Genomic DNA, 16,492 nt, shown 5'->3' on the forward strand with positions numbered 1-16,492 from the left:
CTCTGGCACACCGCACCACAACATCCAGCTGGAAAATAGGTTTGTGCCTCTTGACCAGTACGACTTCTCTCCTCTGAACGAGGAACCCCAGCATTCTCCTCCTTCACCTCTGCTGTCACAGGGGACCAACGGCTTGCCATCATCACGGAAGCCTCCTCCAGCCATATCTGACCGCTCCTCACACTCTAGGACTCGCCACTGCACACCGATGTTTACGCCAGCACCTCACCACCACCGGACCTCTGGGCTGGCTGCATCTGGTGCTGTCTCCTCTCCACCTGTTGCTGGCATTGATCGGGCCACTGCCTGGTCCACCATGGGGCAGCAGAGTGAGAATCTGGGGAAATCCTCCTCCTACTGCCGCAGGTTACTGATGGAAGCTGTGAACAGACGCTCTGGTGGTCTCACTCGCCCGCAGATAGCAGAAGAGCAGCCTCCGGAGCCGAACTGCTTCCTCTCACCGCAACTCTCGCCTGCTCAGACTGCCCAGCCTCCGGTGAGTTTGCCCTGCACTGGGGCCACTGAACGTCCACTGCCTCCTACTGACAACACTCAGCCTACACCCCCCGGTCACTTTTCTCTCCCACCACTCTCATAATTGGCGACTCAATAATTAGAAATGTCCAGTTTTTTAATGCAACCACTCTCTGTCTCCCTGGTGCCACTGTCCTCGATATCTTGGAAAAGCTCCAGAACATTCTGCCCTCACTTCCGGACTCCATCCATCGTTTTATCATCCACTGTGGCATTGTGGATACAGCAAAAGGACAGTCTGAGCTTACCAAAGCTGCTTTTAACCACCTCTTTAGTATCTTAGAACAAACAAGGAAATCCATTTTCATCTCTGGCCCCACTGCTCCGCTGTCCCACGGTCCTAGTCGTTTTAGCCGAGTCTTCTATCTGCATTACTGGCTTCAGTCCGCCTGCAGGGCTCACAATATGGCATTTATTGAGAATTTCAACCTCTTCTGGAACTGCAAGTCTCTTTTTAGGAGGGACGGCTTGCACTCGAATAAACTTGGCTCGAAACTGCTAACTACCAACATCCAGCACACAGTACTCTACGCCTCACCTACCAGTATTTACATCTGACGTCACTCACACACGGGATTCTTCATCACACCCCCCATACCGTCCCACTGCCAATAAAACTTTATTATTAACTTAATGGTTAACTTATTTACACTGTCCTCGCTCTGACTCAGGCTCTTCTTTTAAAGATAAACGTGCACCGTCTGCTACACATGCATTCATGCACTGATATTTCTACATCCACTGGATTAAAATGGAGGCGCTGTCTTTTATTTACCTATTGCCATGGTGAATCGTGGAGTCGGAGCTTCATTGATGATGGCTTTTTATTATCGGCTTAACTCAGAGTGAACCTAGCTACTCAGAGTTGACTGAACTAACTCAAATCAGCTGTTCTGGAACCGGTAACTCAGAGTTTCCCATCTCAGGGTAAATCAACTCAGAGTTCAGGGTTAGACTCAGAGTTTGTTGAACCTCCTTCAACACTTATTCCTAATATGAACTGTTTCACATGAAACCTCAAATGTAAGACATTGATTTCATGAGAATAAATTTGTCTGTATGAGTTTGTAAATGGCAGCCCGTGCCCTTATGTAGTGTGAACATACTATTTCTCATCAAACTGTGATAACTGTTATTAAATTCAGTATATATACGTCTGCTATATGTTGCCACCCCTCAAAAATTCCTGCCCCCCTCTTGCCACCCCATAAATATTTTTCTAGATCCGCCCCTGGCCGACATGTTGGCACATTGGTTGTGTTGTCTTCTTTTGTGCAGTTCATTAAAATACAATATTACAGTGATATTTCTGTCATATTTTTTTTATTTATTTATTTTAGTTTTTTGGAAATTTACAATTTGAATCTAACAGTCTGATTTTTTTTTAACTAAGTGTATCAGTGCACATCTTTATTTTTTTAAATTCTCATTAATCTCTTTTTTTTCTTAAAGATATTTTTTGGGCCATTTTGCCTTTAATTGACAGGACAGGTAAGCGTGAAAGGGGGAGAGAGAGAGGGGATGACATGCAGCAAAGGGCCACAGGCTGGATTCGAACCCGGGCCACTGCAGCAACAGCCTTGTACATGGGGCGCCTGCTCTACCATTAAGCCACAGATGCCCCAATTCTCATTTATTTCTTTCAGTGAACTGGATAAGTGTTGAGACAATCTTATCGAGCGTGTCAGCTATCCTGACTTGATTGTCCAACACCACTTCCGAGATCAGGCCTGGAGAGGCACGGGACCGAGTAAGCGTGGACGTACTGCTGCAGGAGGATTCTGGTTCTGTTGCAGGTTGGCTCTGCGGGACTTCCATCTGTGAATAAATAATAAATCAAGCCATTTTGTTGTGACCCTCAGTCCAATACTAAGACTTATTTTGATCTTACACACTATGGTAAACTCCTGCCTTTAGTAGGACACACGTTTTTAATAAAGGTTTTATTTCAGAAAAAAAGTAGTCGCACAGGGAGGGGATAAAAGTGTTGCCTCGGGGCCCAGGTCTGTATACAGACACTCAGTCGATGGTGCTCCTAAAAAGTAGTGTGGCGAAATGAAACTATTAATTAAATAAAAAAAACATTATAGTGATTTAGATTTTTCCCATAGCCTACCTGAGAGTGCTGTCTCCCTGATGTTGGCCCCGATGCGCTGGTCCAACTCAGACAGGTTTTGGGTGTCTGCTGTTCCCCCTCCAGTCCGTGGCATCTCCTGTCAGAATTTTGCAATGTTTTTTTTTGGTGTGGATTTGAGATCAAACCATTTCTTTTTCACCTCCTCTGTTGTGCGTCCTCCAGATACTGCGTTCACTGCATGTGTGACAGCCTCCCATGCTTCCTTTTTGTTAGTGTTAGTGTAACCTGTACTGCAGCAGTGCCTCCACCTCTGAACTACCAAAGTTTTTTTTCTCTTTACCTGCTGCGCTCCAATTGATTTACTTTTTGCTTTGGGCATTTTGTTGTTGCTGTTTACTCTGTATGACATCTGTGTCTGCTCATGGCCCTGCAGTCTCATATCCTTTTATGAGCATTGATGGTCGGTTACCTATGCTAATCCTATGTTAATTAGGCTCACCTGGCACACACTCTCAGTTTACGAGGAGATAGGATTCATCAATTTAAGAACACAGCTGCGAACATTTCTGCGGTTTAAGAACATGTTGATTAATCTGACGTAGAGTTTTCTTAAGAACCTTCTTAAGAACAGCTTAAGAAAGAATCTAAGAAGATTCTTAAGAAGATATTGATGAATGAGGCCCATTATACTTACTTACTTTCATACTTTATTTATCCCCCTGAGGGGAAATTCAATTTTTTCACTCTTTCTGTCATTAACACACATTACCTGAAAAGGAAAGGTGGTTAGGAATACTGAATGAATAAGGGAACAGCTTGGATGCAGGGAAGTATTTTCTTAATGCTTATACCATGGTCTGGGTGAATACTCAATTCCGATTGGCTGCAGGGTGTCAGTTAAAAGGTGTTATAGGACAGCTAAAAAGACGTTCCGGTCAAATTGCCTGATGACAGGTTCTAAATTATTGCGCTGGCTCAACTGCTAGTTTGTAACCATAGCAACGGAGACTAGGAGCAGAGGCAACAGATTACAGCGGGCATCATGAGTGATTTTATTGTTTCATTTAATTTATTTGGTCAATTTGATAATTTTGATGACTGGGATGCAGGAGAAGAGAGGATAGAGAATGAAAAGCAAAGGGAGAAATGGCACAAGGAGGTGACACCGTAAGAATTAAATAATTTAGAAGATGAGAAGGATGAGCCCAACACCAAGAAGACAACAAAATGGGCAGTTCAAATGCCACTATGATGGACATATCCATATCACTTTAAAATTTCACTATTAATGGTAATGTAGCATTTAATTTTAAATAGGAAACAACCATTAATTTGTTAATGTGTTCATATGATTTAATCTCGACTACTATGCTTATGAATTATTTGTTGCAATTAAAAACGATTTTGACTACTATACTATTTGGATGTTAATTATCTGAAACAAATTTTCTTGGGCCTATAAATGAACGCCAATGAATCATGAAACTAATATCTCAAGTTTTTTTTTTTGCACATCATCCTCTGACCACCATAGTCTGTAACACACAAGCGGTAAGAAGTGCACTGGCTTTCTGAAATAATCATCTTCTGAATAATATCAGGTAACGTTTAGCCATCATCTCACTTCCCTTCACTGATCAGGGTCGCTATGCTCTCTACGCTGCGGCCACAGCGGGTTTCCATGGCAACGCCTGTGAACTAAAGAGATTAAATAGTCCGCTCAGCTGTGGCTTGTGGAAAAACTCATGATTTTAACTGTAAAACACATTAAAGCATAAATAATTGATTTAATATTCATTTCTTTGGTAAGTTGCCATGGTATAAGCGGGTTAATGCCCTTCGAGGTGTCCATTATCAGGAATGAATGGACTTCGCGGAAGCGTCGGACGGTTCACGCCTCCGCGTCGTCCATTAATTCCTGATAATGGACACTTCGTCGGGCATTAACCCTTACATCATAGAGCTATTCAAATGTTAATCAGAACTTCTTTATCTATGTTCAGAGTGTCTTTGATCAGCTTTGAAACAGACTGAGGCCAGGTTCTACTGCCATGTTCAGTATGCAAAGATTTGATCTTCTCATTCTCACTTTCATGTGGAAGCATTTTTCTTGGAAGCTCTCCATGTGTCTTGTGAGTGTCTGTATGGTGTTCTGTAGGGATGTTATTTCATTCAAACAGGCAGAGGATTAATGTTAAGTGACATGGTTCAAAGGGGTTCAAACATGTTGTGAATGCTGGCCAATGGAGGCAGAGTGTCTTCTGAATTGAGCTCCTCATGTTTTGGCTGATTAGGTGAGTCCCCTCAGGGCGTCATAGAGGTGGGTCTCAGACTGTCTTGTCCTGTACCAGCACGCCTCCTTCAAAGATGTCTGGTGATTCCTGTCCAACCACTTATGTTTACAACAAACGTCAGTTCACAATGACCCAGGGATGACACAGAGACAAAGCAGGCGACAGCCTGTGATCCCTCTGGTATCTGACTGAACATACAATATGGACTGGGCTTTTTATGAGATTTCTTTTTTGGGGATACATTTTTCATTCATTTACATATTGACACCTGTACTGTAAGGTTTATCAAGGCATACCACACTGATTGTTAATGTGTTGCTTTACTAGAAACATAAACTCACTCTTATTCAATGTAGGTAAACAAGATCATGTTGAAGAGGGATGTTTTAAGTCCATTTAGCCGAGGTATTGGTTTTAAATTTAACTATACATAAAATGAACCTCTGCCAAAAATAACTCTCCCGGTAAATAAAGATAATTCACTCATTTGTCCATTCATTAAGCTCATAAATGTCTGTATGGCATAACTGAAAAATACAGAGCTTTTAGTGGAGTTTTAATGCTTAACGTCACTGACACTTGCTAAATTCACTTAGCGGCCTTAATGCACACATAGGATTGGTGCGCAAAAGAATTGCTGCCAGATACCAAAAAGATAACTGAGCCAGCTGTCGGCTACAGGCCAGATGGAATCATGTGGTGGCTGTGACATGTAGAATGTGACCTTTTTCAGACAGACAATAACACTAGCTCTAATAAATTCTAAATGTGAAACCTCATGTTAACTGTAAAGGTCAAAATAAGAGAAAATTACCTTATTAATGGACATTACACACCATTTCCTGAGTCAGAAAACCATAGTCTGGTAATTATATCCAAGCACAACTTTCAAAGCCATGAAGGATATCCACTATCTTTTTGAGACACTTGTTCCTCCATCCTGGGTTGGTCTCTTAACAGAGTTTGTAGCATAATACTTAGCCGTCAAAAGACTAAATTAGTCTAAAAGATCATGATGAAAACAGAGCAAATGTTCAATGCAGTGGTTTTCACAACATAGCACAGTCATGTGCATTGATTAGCCAACACTTTCCTGAGCCACTGTGTAAACCAAGGAGTATATTTTTTATAGCTCTCCTTTATGATTTAAAAATATAGGGTTCCATATACAGCCATATTATTGCTTGGCAATAGATAAAAAAACAACAACATTTTTGCATTGTGTTTACTGTATTTCTTGGTCTTTACCGAATTAGTTTTCACTGACTGGTTACCTTTTCTGTTCCACGTGCTTCTTGTTGTCATTTATCTTTATTGTATTTTTCTCAATAATGTAAATTTAGCTCTTCTTGTTTTTTTTTTGCATTTCTCCCTTTTTGTAATGTTTTTCTCCTTAAAGGGATAGTGCACCCAAAAATAAAATTCAGCCATTATCTACTCACCCATATGCCAAGGGAGGCTCAGGTAAAGTTTTAGAGTCTTCACAACACTTGCGGAGATCCAAGGGGAGAGGGGTTAGCAACAGAACTCCACCTAATGGAGGCTTACGGCGCCCCAGATTAAAACGTCCAAAAACACATAATTGAAACCACAAAATATCTCCATACTGCTCGTCCGTAGTGATCCAAGTGTCCTGAAGCCCCGATATAAAAAGTTGTTTGGAAAAACATTACTTGAACTCTGCTTTTAGCCTCATTGTAGCCTGCAGCTCTAACTGCCTCTATGTACACCACCCTCACGTGTGCACGCTTGTGCGAGACGGTGAGACATGGGTGCCGCGTTCATGTGTGTTCACATGCTTTCGCTGGTCGTGAGCGTGGTGCACAACCCCTTTGTAATGCCTTATGCTGTGTTCCCACCAAATGCGATGAACGTGATTTAATCGCTCCGCCTGTAACGCGCAAGTTTGGACGCCTGACCATTTTGTTAATTCGCGTTATCGCGTCATTCGCGCAAGTCGCGGGGAAGCCGGCTGTGCTAACAGGAGCTAAGCTAGTGCTAACGTTCATAGTACAACCATTCTGCAAACTAATTAAAGACACATATTTATAGAACTTACCAAGTAGACTAGTCTCCTCGGCGTCTTTCACCCAAGCCTGCTCCTTTTTGTTGCGGTCTCTGTAGAGTAGACACGTAGTATCATATAGCTCCGGGTAGCCACTGACGACCATGGCTGAGATAACCACCATCGCTGCTTTGTACCTGCTCTGGAAGTCCCAGATGTGTCGGAGGGCCAAACGCCATTGTTTTTGGGTTTACCCTGTCCTGCAGAAGCGCATTCAGCTTGGCGAGTTTCACCACCTCCTCCAGGAACTGGATGATAGCCGCTTTCAGCGGTACTTCAGGCTGACTGGGGCCCAGTTTGAGGACCTGTTGGCGAGGGTTGGCGCCAGGATCTCCCGGCAGGACTCCAACTACAGGCGCTCCATTTCAGCTGCGGAGCGCCTGTCCATCTGTCTCCGGTGAGTAGCAGTTTATTGCTGTGTCAACAACTGGACATTGTTGACACACGCCAGTGACGTCGGGAGAATCTCAATGTTGTTTGGCTTTCGCGGCACAACGTCACGCGAATTCGCCTCAAAGTTTAATGTTTTCAACTCGAGCGATGAGGCGTTGGACGCGATTTTCGCGTCTATCGCGACGCGCTAGATGCCTCTATTGCGTCCATCGCGTTCATCGTGTCACGCTAGACACGTCCATCGCGCCACCCGGTGCGAATTCGCGTCTAATCGCGTCTTTGCATTGACTTTGTATGTAATCTTGTTGCGCGAATTTGTGAATTCGCGTTTGGTTGGTTCAGGGCAGTGCAACTGCCATACCAGGCAGCAATGCAGCCAGTCAGGATTCACTCGATGGTGCACCCACAGAAGTTTCAGAGTATCCTGTAGTCTATATTGAACCTCCCCAGCCCATGAAGGAAGAAGAGCCGCTGTCTTGCAGACTTGGTGATGGTCTTACTGTGGTGAGTTAAGGTCAGGTCCTCACTGATGTGAAGCCAATGGAACTTGAAGCTGTCGACTCTTTCCACTGTGGTCCTGTTGATGAAGATGAGGGTGTGTCCTTCCTCCTGTCTCTTCTTGTAGTCCACAACTAGCTCCTTAGTTGTGCTGAATTTGAGATGGAGGTTGTTGTCTTGGCACCAAGATGTCAGGCATCTATCGTCTCTGTAGTACATCTTGTTGCCGTTGGTGATCAGGCGGTCGTGTTGTCAGCAAACTTAATGTTGTTGGAACTGTGTGGCCATGCAGTTGTGCGTGAACAGGGAATGCAGGAGAGGGCTGAGCACACCACAATGGGGGGCACCAGTGATGAGAGTCAGGGTGGAGGATGTGGTGGTGCCTATCAGCATTGCCTAGGGTCTGCTTGTCAGGAAGCTTAAGATCCAGTCACAGAAGGTGTTGAGTCTCAGGTCTCTTAGCTTGAACACAAGCTTGGAGGGCACAATGGTGTTGAATGCTAAACTATAGTCAATGGACAGCCTTCTCACATACATGTTCCTCTGGTCCAGGTGGGAGAGGGCAGTGTGGAGGGCGAGGATGATGGCGTCATCTGTGGATCTGTTTGGTCTGTATGCAAATTGAAGTGCGTCCAGTGAGTCAAGGAGGGAAGAGGCGATGAAGAGTTTGACTTAAAGCACTTCATGATGTGGAGGTGAGTGCTACTTGGCAGTTGTCATTTAGACAGAGGGCTTTGGACTTTTTGGGGACATGTGTCAGGACTATAATGTAGATCAGTGAGAGGTTGAAAATTTCTGTGAAGATGTCTGCCAGTTAATACACACACACCTTGAAAGCTCATCCAGGGGTGCCATTAGTTCCAGGTGCCTTGTGTGGATTAATCTTTTTAAAAGATTAACCCACACAAGGCACTACTATCAAATAATGTTTATATGAAGTAATGACCATTAAAAACATTGTTCTGTAAGCTTTTATCTGATTACCTTATTTTTGTTTGTTTGTTTTGTATTGTATAAAACCAATATTTAACACTAATTTACAGTAAATGAATTTAAATAAACACATAAAATAAAAGCGTAAAGCTGTCAAGATATTGTTAATGGGCTTTAAAGCAGGTTACTTTCAGTGTAATTTTACATTATGTTTTGATGGGGAATTCTGGATGGATTGGATAGTCCCATAAATTTATCCAGTATTGCGCCATAAAACTAAGGTTTTGAATAACGTTATCCTAAGATATCTCTGCAATATTTTTCTTATTTATTTTTTCTTGTATATTTTATTTTTTATTCCCTCTAGAGTTTCTTTATTAATTTTTTCTTTTTTTCTATTATTCATACAACAATTGAACTGTATAAATGCAGAGAATATACAGTGAATGCCTGTCTTTAAAACATAATTCTAGTAAAGAGTTTTCACTGTCATTGGACAGTACATGTTTGGCAACTGTTGCTGCCAGATCATTTTTTACCCTGCCTTTTACAATTTTTAAAATTCTTTTTTTTTTTCATTAAATTCAAAGTTTTATTGTAAAACAAACAAAAAACAAAAAAACAAACAGAAAGGTGCTTTCATTTTACATTCAGCAATAGGATGTGTATTTTTACATAGAACTACTAGTAGTAGTACTAGTACTAGTACTAGTAGTAGTAGATATAATGTAATAATCTTTTTTTTAGATAAATGTAGAATTTCCCATAATGATTTTTTTTTTCAATTAAGGTGATTTACACTTTCACAAATTTCTGTGAAATAACTTTTTTTTTTCAGCACAGATTTCATAGCAATCTATCCAACAGTTGTTGGGACATTTCAAACAAAATTGTTTGTTAATGCAAGAGGAAATATCAGAGGATTGCTAAGGTGTTTTTCTATTCTGGGAGTCTGTGACTTGCTTGAAACTTTGACATTGCAGGAAAAGTCAGGTGATCACCAAAGTCAGTATGATTCATCCTCTAGTAACTATAATGTACTACGGGTGTAACGGTACACACAAGTCACGGTTCGGTATGTACCTTGGTGTGGGGGTCATGGTTCGATACGGTTCGGTACAACGGGGAAAAAGCAACAAAAAGTCACACATGTATTACACTAGCTTTTTTTCATTTATTTTGAACAGACACCAGTTAACTTTAAAACTAAAAACCATCTCCTGTTATAAAAGTAAAAAATAAACAGAATAAAACACCACTGCTCCTGCAAGCTTGTCCCTTGGCAGGGACCATAGACTGGCTCAAGTGCTTTCAGTAAATACTTGAAGCCGGCTCCTCTACTACAGCATATGGGTGCATAGATGTGGATATGTATATGCCAGTTGCTTCGGTGATGTTTCTGGCCCTGTCTCTGTTCATGTCAACAGGCTGCTTAAGGGGATAAGTTGTTGCACACAAGTTGTTTTTTTCCTCCCACCAGTGATAGACATATCGGGGTGTTGCCGTCTTATATGCGTTAACATGTTTGATGGTAGGGGAAACACTGAAACACACAAGTTAATTTTATTAAATTTTATTTTGTATGTAGCGCCAGATCACAACATAAGTCATTTAAGGTTACCTTTCCTATAGAACAGGTCTATACCCTGTCCTTTTATTAAAAAAACTTAATAGCCTTATGTAATTTATCTTATTTACACAATGGCATGTCATTTCTGTCTCTACACGGTGCGAGTTTACAATCCTCCTCTGCTCTCTGTATCTCGCATGTCGGAGTTCCGCCCCAGTGCGCACACAAACACACAGACATGTGTGCGCACTTACAGGTGAGCACACTAGAGGGTGGCTTGGGCCGCATTTTCCTGACAGAAGAGTCTGACGCAGTTTGTTACCTGGCATAGTTATTGCTATGGACAGTGTAAGACGCTGCTCGCACAGCAGCGCAGCACAGCGCTGGACACACAGTCAATTGGAGCGGAGCTTGTGTTGCTTTCAGGCGTTGTCACGTAAATAACAAATTCCTGGACTGAAGTGAGGACTCGACTTGTTTTAATACTCACTCAGACATATTCGTCGTATGCTTGCGTGCACCGAACCGTGACGCCCGTATGTACCTGACAACACGGGAGAATACAAATGTTACACCCCTAAAACCACTTTAAGTCTATTGGTTGTTGTTGAGACATTCCAGTCTGGGCCAAGGAGTAGACCAGCATTTCCATTCACAGCCATGTCACTGGCATGACTAAGAAGCAAAAAACCAGTTGACAAAAAATTTCGTACTGAAGAGCAAACTCTGTCCTTACAGAAAATTGCAGTCAGATCTAAACATAACTTTATAACTGCATATGTCTTTGTCTTTTGTCCTTCATGCAGCTCAGTCTGACTGGCTCTTTATCTTTGCAGGATAAGTGGCTCTGACAACATTCAAGATTTCCTTTTAATGTTATTTTCTGAGTTGCACAGTTTCAAATTGTAAACAGTCCCATTCAGCTAACTGAGTTGTTCACATATATCAGAGATCTCTACTCTTTAGTAGTGTTGCTTTCAATCAACAACACAGTCAGAGAGCTGTTGAAACCTGTTGTACCTGCAGCCTTATTATGTAGCTCTGTAGAGGTGTGGCTGTAGCTAGGAGACATTCAGTAAGGAGGGTAATCACCTTACAGTATCTCCAACTGAAGGTTAGGTTTTGTTGTCTCAGTCTTCAGAACAAACCCAAACACTTGTCTATAGTTGTAACCCAGGTTCTTAATGTAACCATTACTAATCGTGATTCATGCCTTCAGTGAAAAGTTCAATTACTTTTGTTTCTGCAGTAAGTTAAATGGCACAGTATCAGAATTATGCCTGCAGTGTGTGTGTGTGTGTGTGTGTGTGCGTGAATGCATGCGTGTGTGAGTGTGAGAATGTGTGACTCACAACCAGAGTCAAAGGGTTACACCTATGGGTGTGTATGTGTGATATGTAGTGACATTCATCAGTGTCCACTTGCTGATTCTCTTGCAAACACAGGGCTGTGGAATACTCAAGGTGAACTGAGAAACTAAACCAGGATCAAAGTCAGTGTTCCTGTTGTGAAATGTCTTTTGTTTGAAGTTAATGGAAGTGTCATGGCTATCTGGAGTAAAGTTTGATATTTCTTGTATATTTGAAGAAAAAAAAACACACAGAATCAAACAGATATTTAGTCCAATTTGTTCAGTATCTGTAGATGTCTCCAGCAGTTCAGGGACAAGAATAAGATGTAATCCAGCCACTCTGGATCATTGTTGATACCACTCTCACCACCTGGGGATTGCCTGTCAGGAAGACAAGGATCCACATGCACAGTGAGATGTTGAATCCCAGCTCATTGAGCTTTGGAACCAGCCTGGAGGGAACTATAATGTTAAACACTGAACTTTAGGCAATGAACAGCATGATAGGGTGTTGTGGAGGATGGTGGTGTCTTCTGTAGATCGGTTGGGACGGTAGGCAAACTGTAGTAGGCCCGGTGTGCTGGTTAGTGAGGAGCAGATTTAATCTTTAACCTGTTGTTCAAAGCACCTTATCACTACAGAGTTAAGAGCCACTGGTTTGTCATCATTCAGGCAGGTTGTTTTTGTTTTCTTGGGCACAGAAATGATGGTGGACTTCTTAAAACACATGGGTATGACGACTGAGCCAGTGACCGGTTTTATATTGTTGTAAACTCTGGTGCTAGTTGGTGATAGTTTGAGGACCTGTCTGGTCCTGCTGTTGTGTTGGTGTTCAGAAATCCCTTTCTGATGTTTCTAGGTGTCAGAGGTGTATCCACCGATCCATTAATCTCTGTTTCAGCTGTTTTTATTTGTTGGCTGCAGTGGGGATCAAAGTGGCCGTAAATGTTATTGAACTCAGTTGCTATTCCCACATCAGCATTTAAAAAGTAGGGGGGTGTTGGCTTGTAATTTGTCATATTCCCTAAACCTTGCCACATGCTTTAGGGATTGCCCTTGTGGAATTGCAGCTCTTCATGTAGTCCATTTTTGCCCTTTTTACTGCTCCTCTTACATTGTAGGCTAATTCTTTGTAATTGTCCAGGTTTTCAGATTGCAGTCCTAACTTGTACGGTGCAGTTTGTGTGTTTAACTCGTGGTTGTGGAAATATTTAACTGTGGCTTTGGGTACAGTTACTTTTGTTGCTTTGTAAATTAAACCTGCCATAGACTCAGTAAATACATTGATGTCATCAGCAACTTTGATGGTGGTGTCCTGAAACGTGCATCAGACTGCATCATATAGTGCAGACTGCAGGGCAGCCTCTGATTGGCTTGACCATTTGTTGCTCTAAAGCCATCTCTGAGTTGTGTCTGGCACTGATCCAGAGTGTTTATTCCCCTTTTAGAGCATTGCACATGTTGGTTTATAGCTGCACCTCCACCAAAAACTTTTGGTATAGTACTTCTTGAATCAAAAGTTACCCCTGTGAATGTGCCTAGACCCTGGACTGGTGTAAGGTTTTCACCACAGATGGCACTCCTAAATGTGGGTGGGGTTTTTGTCACTGACTGCTCCATCCAGCACTCACTGTATCTCCTCTTCACCGGTGATACAAAGTAACATCTACACGTCTTTTATTGTCCACAGAATGGGGTTGAATCCTGACATTTTCAGAACAAAGATGAACAGACTGGAGAGAGTCTCTCTCTATGAGATATACAAAATAGCAGATTTGTGCATTAAGTCCTTGTCAGGCAAGGGCAGGGGTATCATGGTGCCAGAGCACACCAGTACAATGCTAGGCTTGGAGGAAATGAAGCTTAAGTCTCCAGCAACAATGAGCCCAGCATCAGAGTTGCCAGTCTGTGAACTGTTCATGTCTTTGCAGAGATCCAAAAAGGCAGCCTCTGTACTCTGTTGTGGTGGAATGCAGACTGCTGTGATAATGAGTGATGTGAAGTCTCATGGTAGAAAGTGTGGTCTGAAGTATTTAATTCCAAATCAGGTGAGCTGAAACAGTATAGTGTTTTAATATTCCTAGTGTAACACCAGTCCTTATTCACCATAAAACACACACCTCCTCCTTTTTTTGCCAGAGCCGTCTTTCAGATTGGTATGTAGAAAAAGAGACACATGGTCAATGTTTTGAAATTGGAAAACATTAAAATAAATGAATAAATAAATAAATAAATCAAAAAAACTTTGTCCGGCCAGGTTGCAAAGTCAGCAGGATGAGATTGGTTTGTTGATTTCCCAAGTCCTGATGAAATCAAACACTCAAAAATATAATTCAAATAGACATAGAGCATAAATTTGCATAAATGTTATAGCAAAGCTGACACAGAGGCGACTGGACTGAGCTGCGCCTTCTCAAACAGAAGGTGAATTTCAATGAAGCACATCAATGTTTAATCAATGTTAAATGGTAAAGCTGCAGGAGACTTAAGCCCCATTTCCACCAAGCAGTACGGTACGATATGGTTCAGTTCAGTATGCTTTTTTTCCATTTCCACTGCGAAAAGTTGTGGATGGTACTGATGGAACCATTCCTAACTGTTACCATTTTGGTAACCCCTCTGCTGGGGTACCTAGCACACAGATCTGGTACTAAATGGTGGAGCTGTGAACACTGCAGTCCGTTGATTGGTCAGTAGCGGACGGTCACTCTGCTCAGGGCTGAGTTGTGCCTGGTTATGAGGGAGAAGCCACTGTTCATGTCATGGACAGTTTAATTAATAAACTGTAAATATGCAATGAAGGAATGTTTTACTGCCTTTTGCAGCAGCTGGAGTTGAAAAAACAAACAAACACTTAATTCACCAGGCCGACTGCTGGGATTTTTAAGGTGGAACATTAACGTGTAATGTTACTTTTACCATTACTTTAGTTTTCATATGATGGACACTTTAAGTATTGAGTGGATCTTCAAGCATTTATATCTATTAATTTCGGCCAGGTTATGTGAACTGCATATATTCTAATCCTCATCCCGGAAAAAAAGAAAAGGGTCACGTAGCGTCCGACCAACACAACACTAAACTCCAGAGCATGCCTGAGAAGGACTAAATGCACAAACCTGCTATTTTTAATAAATATCCCATTGAGATAGACTCTCACTGCAGCCTGTTTTGTTTTGAGCTATTTTGTTCTGAAAATGTCAGCATGCAGTCTTGTTCTGTGGATGATAAACAGAGTGCAGACTTTCCTCTGTGTCACCGATAATGAGGAATAATGAGTAACCCCGCCCACATTTAAAGATACAGTTTTCAGTGGAAACGCAAGGGTCTAGGTACCATGTCTAAAGGGTACTTTCGGGTTCCAAAGGTACCATACCAAAAATCTTTGGTGGAAACAGGCTATGATTACCATCCATACTTTAAGCCCCTCTGCCGAAAAAGCCCAGTCTGCTCTGATTGGTCAGCATTCCCGTGTCTTCCACATCTGCACTCTGTTGCTCATTTTAAATAGGAACTGCGCAAATTTGCAGGAAAGCCCAATCAGTCTTTTTTCAGCATTGGCAGTATAAAAACAAAATCGGGGAGTGTGCCAAAATGCTGCCTACCTACTTTTATTTATACAGAATGCGCCTTTTTCGGGGCAATGGGGGGCATGAGCAAGTAACAAAACGTGTAGCTCAGTGTGTGACGTAAACAGTGACATGGGAGGGAAGCCGCGGCTGGTCAGTCCTTCGGCAATTCTCTCGTAAGTCAGCCCATTCTTCACTGTTCCCGTCATTTGACGGTTAACAGCCTGTTCGTTTGCGAGAAAAGGAGGGCGCGCAGTTCTTTGTCTCCCCAGTTGCTCATCTTTACAGTGTCTGTCAGGTTTGCGTTTCCCTCTTGCTACTAGCTGCTCGCTAATTCCTGCTATCAGCTGTTTCCTGTTTATCCACTGCCAGTGGCTCGCACATGTGGTGTCATCAACAGCTCCTCCCACAAGTCATCAACAGCCCCTCCCATTGAGGAAGGCTGCCTCGGTCTGTTTAAACTAAAAGGGCTCCACCAGGGGTGATTCTAGGATCAGAGGTTTAGGGGTGCTGAGCACCTAGAGAGCTGCCCGGCCAGATAAATTTCACTGTTTTGTACATTTTAACTCAATTTCATTCCCACATTTGTGAAAGAAAAGCACAACACTTTTTGGGAAAGTCTGTGACTAAACCATCAAATCTAATAAAGGTTATTTAAATGCTGAGCCACAGCAAAAGAGGAATGGATTGGAATCATAAAAGAAACATATCGTAACCCTAATTTCTGGGGGAGGATAACTCATTTTGATACAGCAGCTCCTCAACACACACACAAACAGTATGTGTGTTTCTGGAGTAAACCAGCCCCCTATAGTGAGTACCAAAAATACCAAAAATGGACCTTGGATTTATTTTTTGGACTTTTATTTGAAATGCAATGCACAACATGTAACATTAACAGTAATTGACTTTTTCAATGTTTGTCTCTGCCTTTTTCCTTCTTGTCTGTATTATTATATAACACATACATAAATAAAAATACACTTCAAAAAAATAAAGTGCTTGAAATCTACAAAATAATAATAAAAAATACACACAATAGGAGTTATAATGTTAATGGGCATCCAGTCAGTTAGCTAGTCAGTAGCACCTTGGCTTTAATATTAACCATAGACTGTATGATATTAACACATGCACATGACACAACAGCTAGCTTCTCTCATTCCAATTCAAACAGAGGACAGTGGTACGGGAACTGCCCATTGGTC

The 16,492-nt window shown here is 42.0% G+C and overlaps 1 protein-coding gene across 13 annotated transcripts in view; it reads left to right on the forward strand.

Moving 5' to 3' along the window:
- The window catches only part of plekha6 (pleckstrin homology domain containing, family A member 6), a 371,706-nt gene that overhangs the window by 218,570 nt on the left and 136,644 nt on the right, over positions 1–16,492 (forward strand). For 2 of the 13 annotated variants that reach the window (XM_049569706.1, XM_049569882.1), the window contains one exon: positions 8,414–8,556. The exons of the other annotated variants lie outside the window; for them this stretch is intronic. The gene's annotated coding sequence lies outside the window, so the exon portion shown is untranslated. Of the gene's footprint in view, positions 1–8,413; positions 8,557–16,492 lie in introns of those variants that run through there. 13 annotated transcript variants of the gene reach the window in all.

The sequence above is a fragment of the Epinephelus fuscoguttatus genome, linkage group LG1, assembly GCF_011397635.1.
Source record: "Epinephelus fuscoguttatus linkage group LG1, E.fuscoguttatus.final_Chr_v1".
Lineage (NCBI taxonomy): Eukaryota > Metazoa > Chordata > Actinopteri > Perciformes > Serranidae > Epinephelus > Epinephelus fuscoguttatus.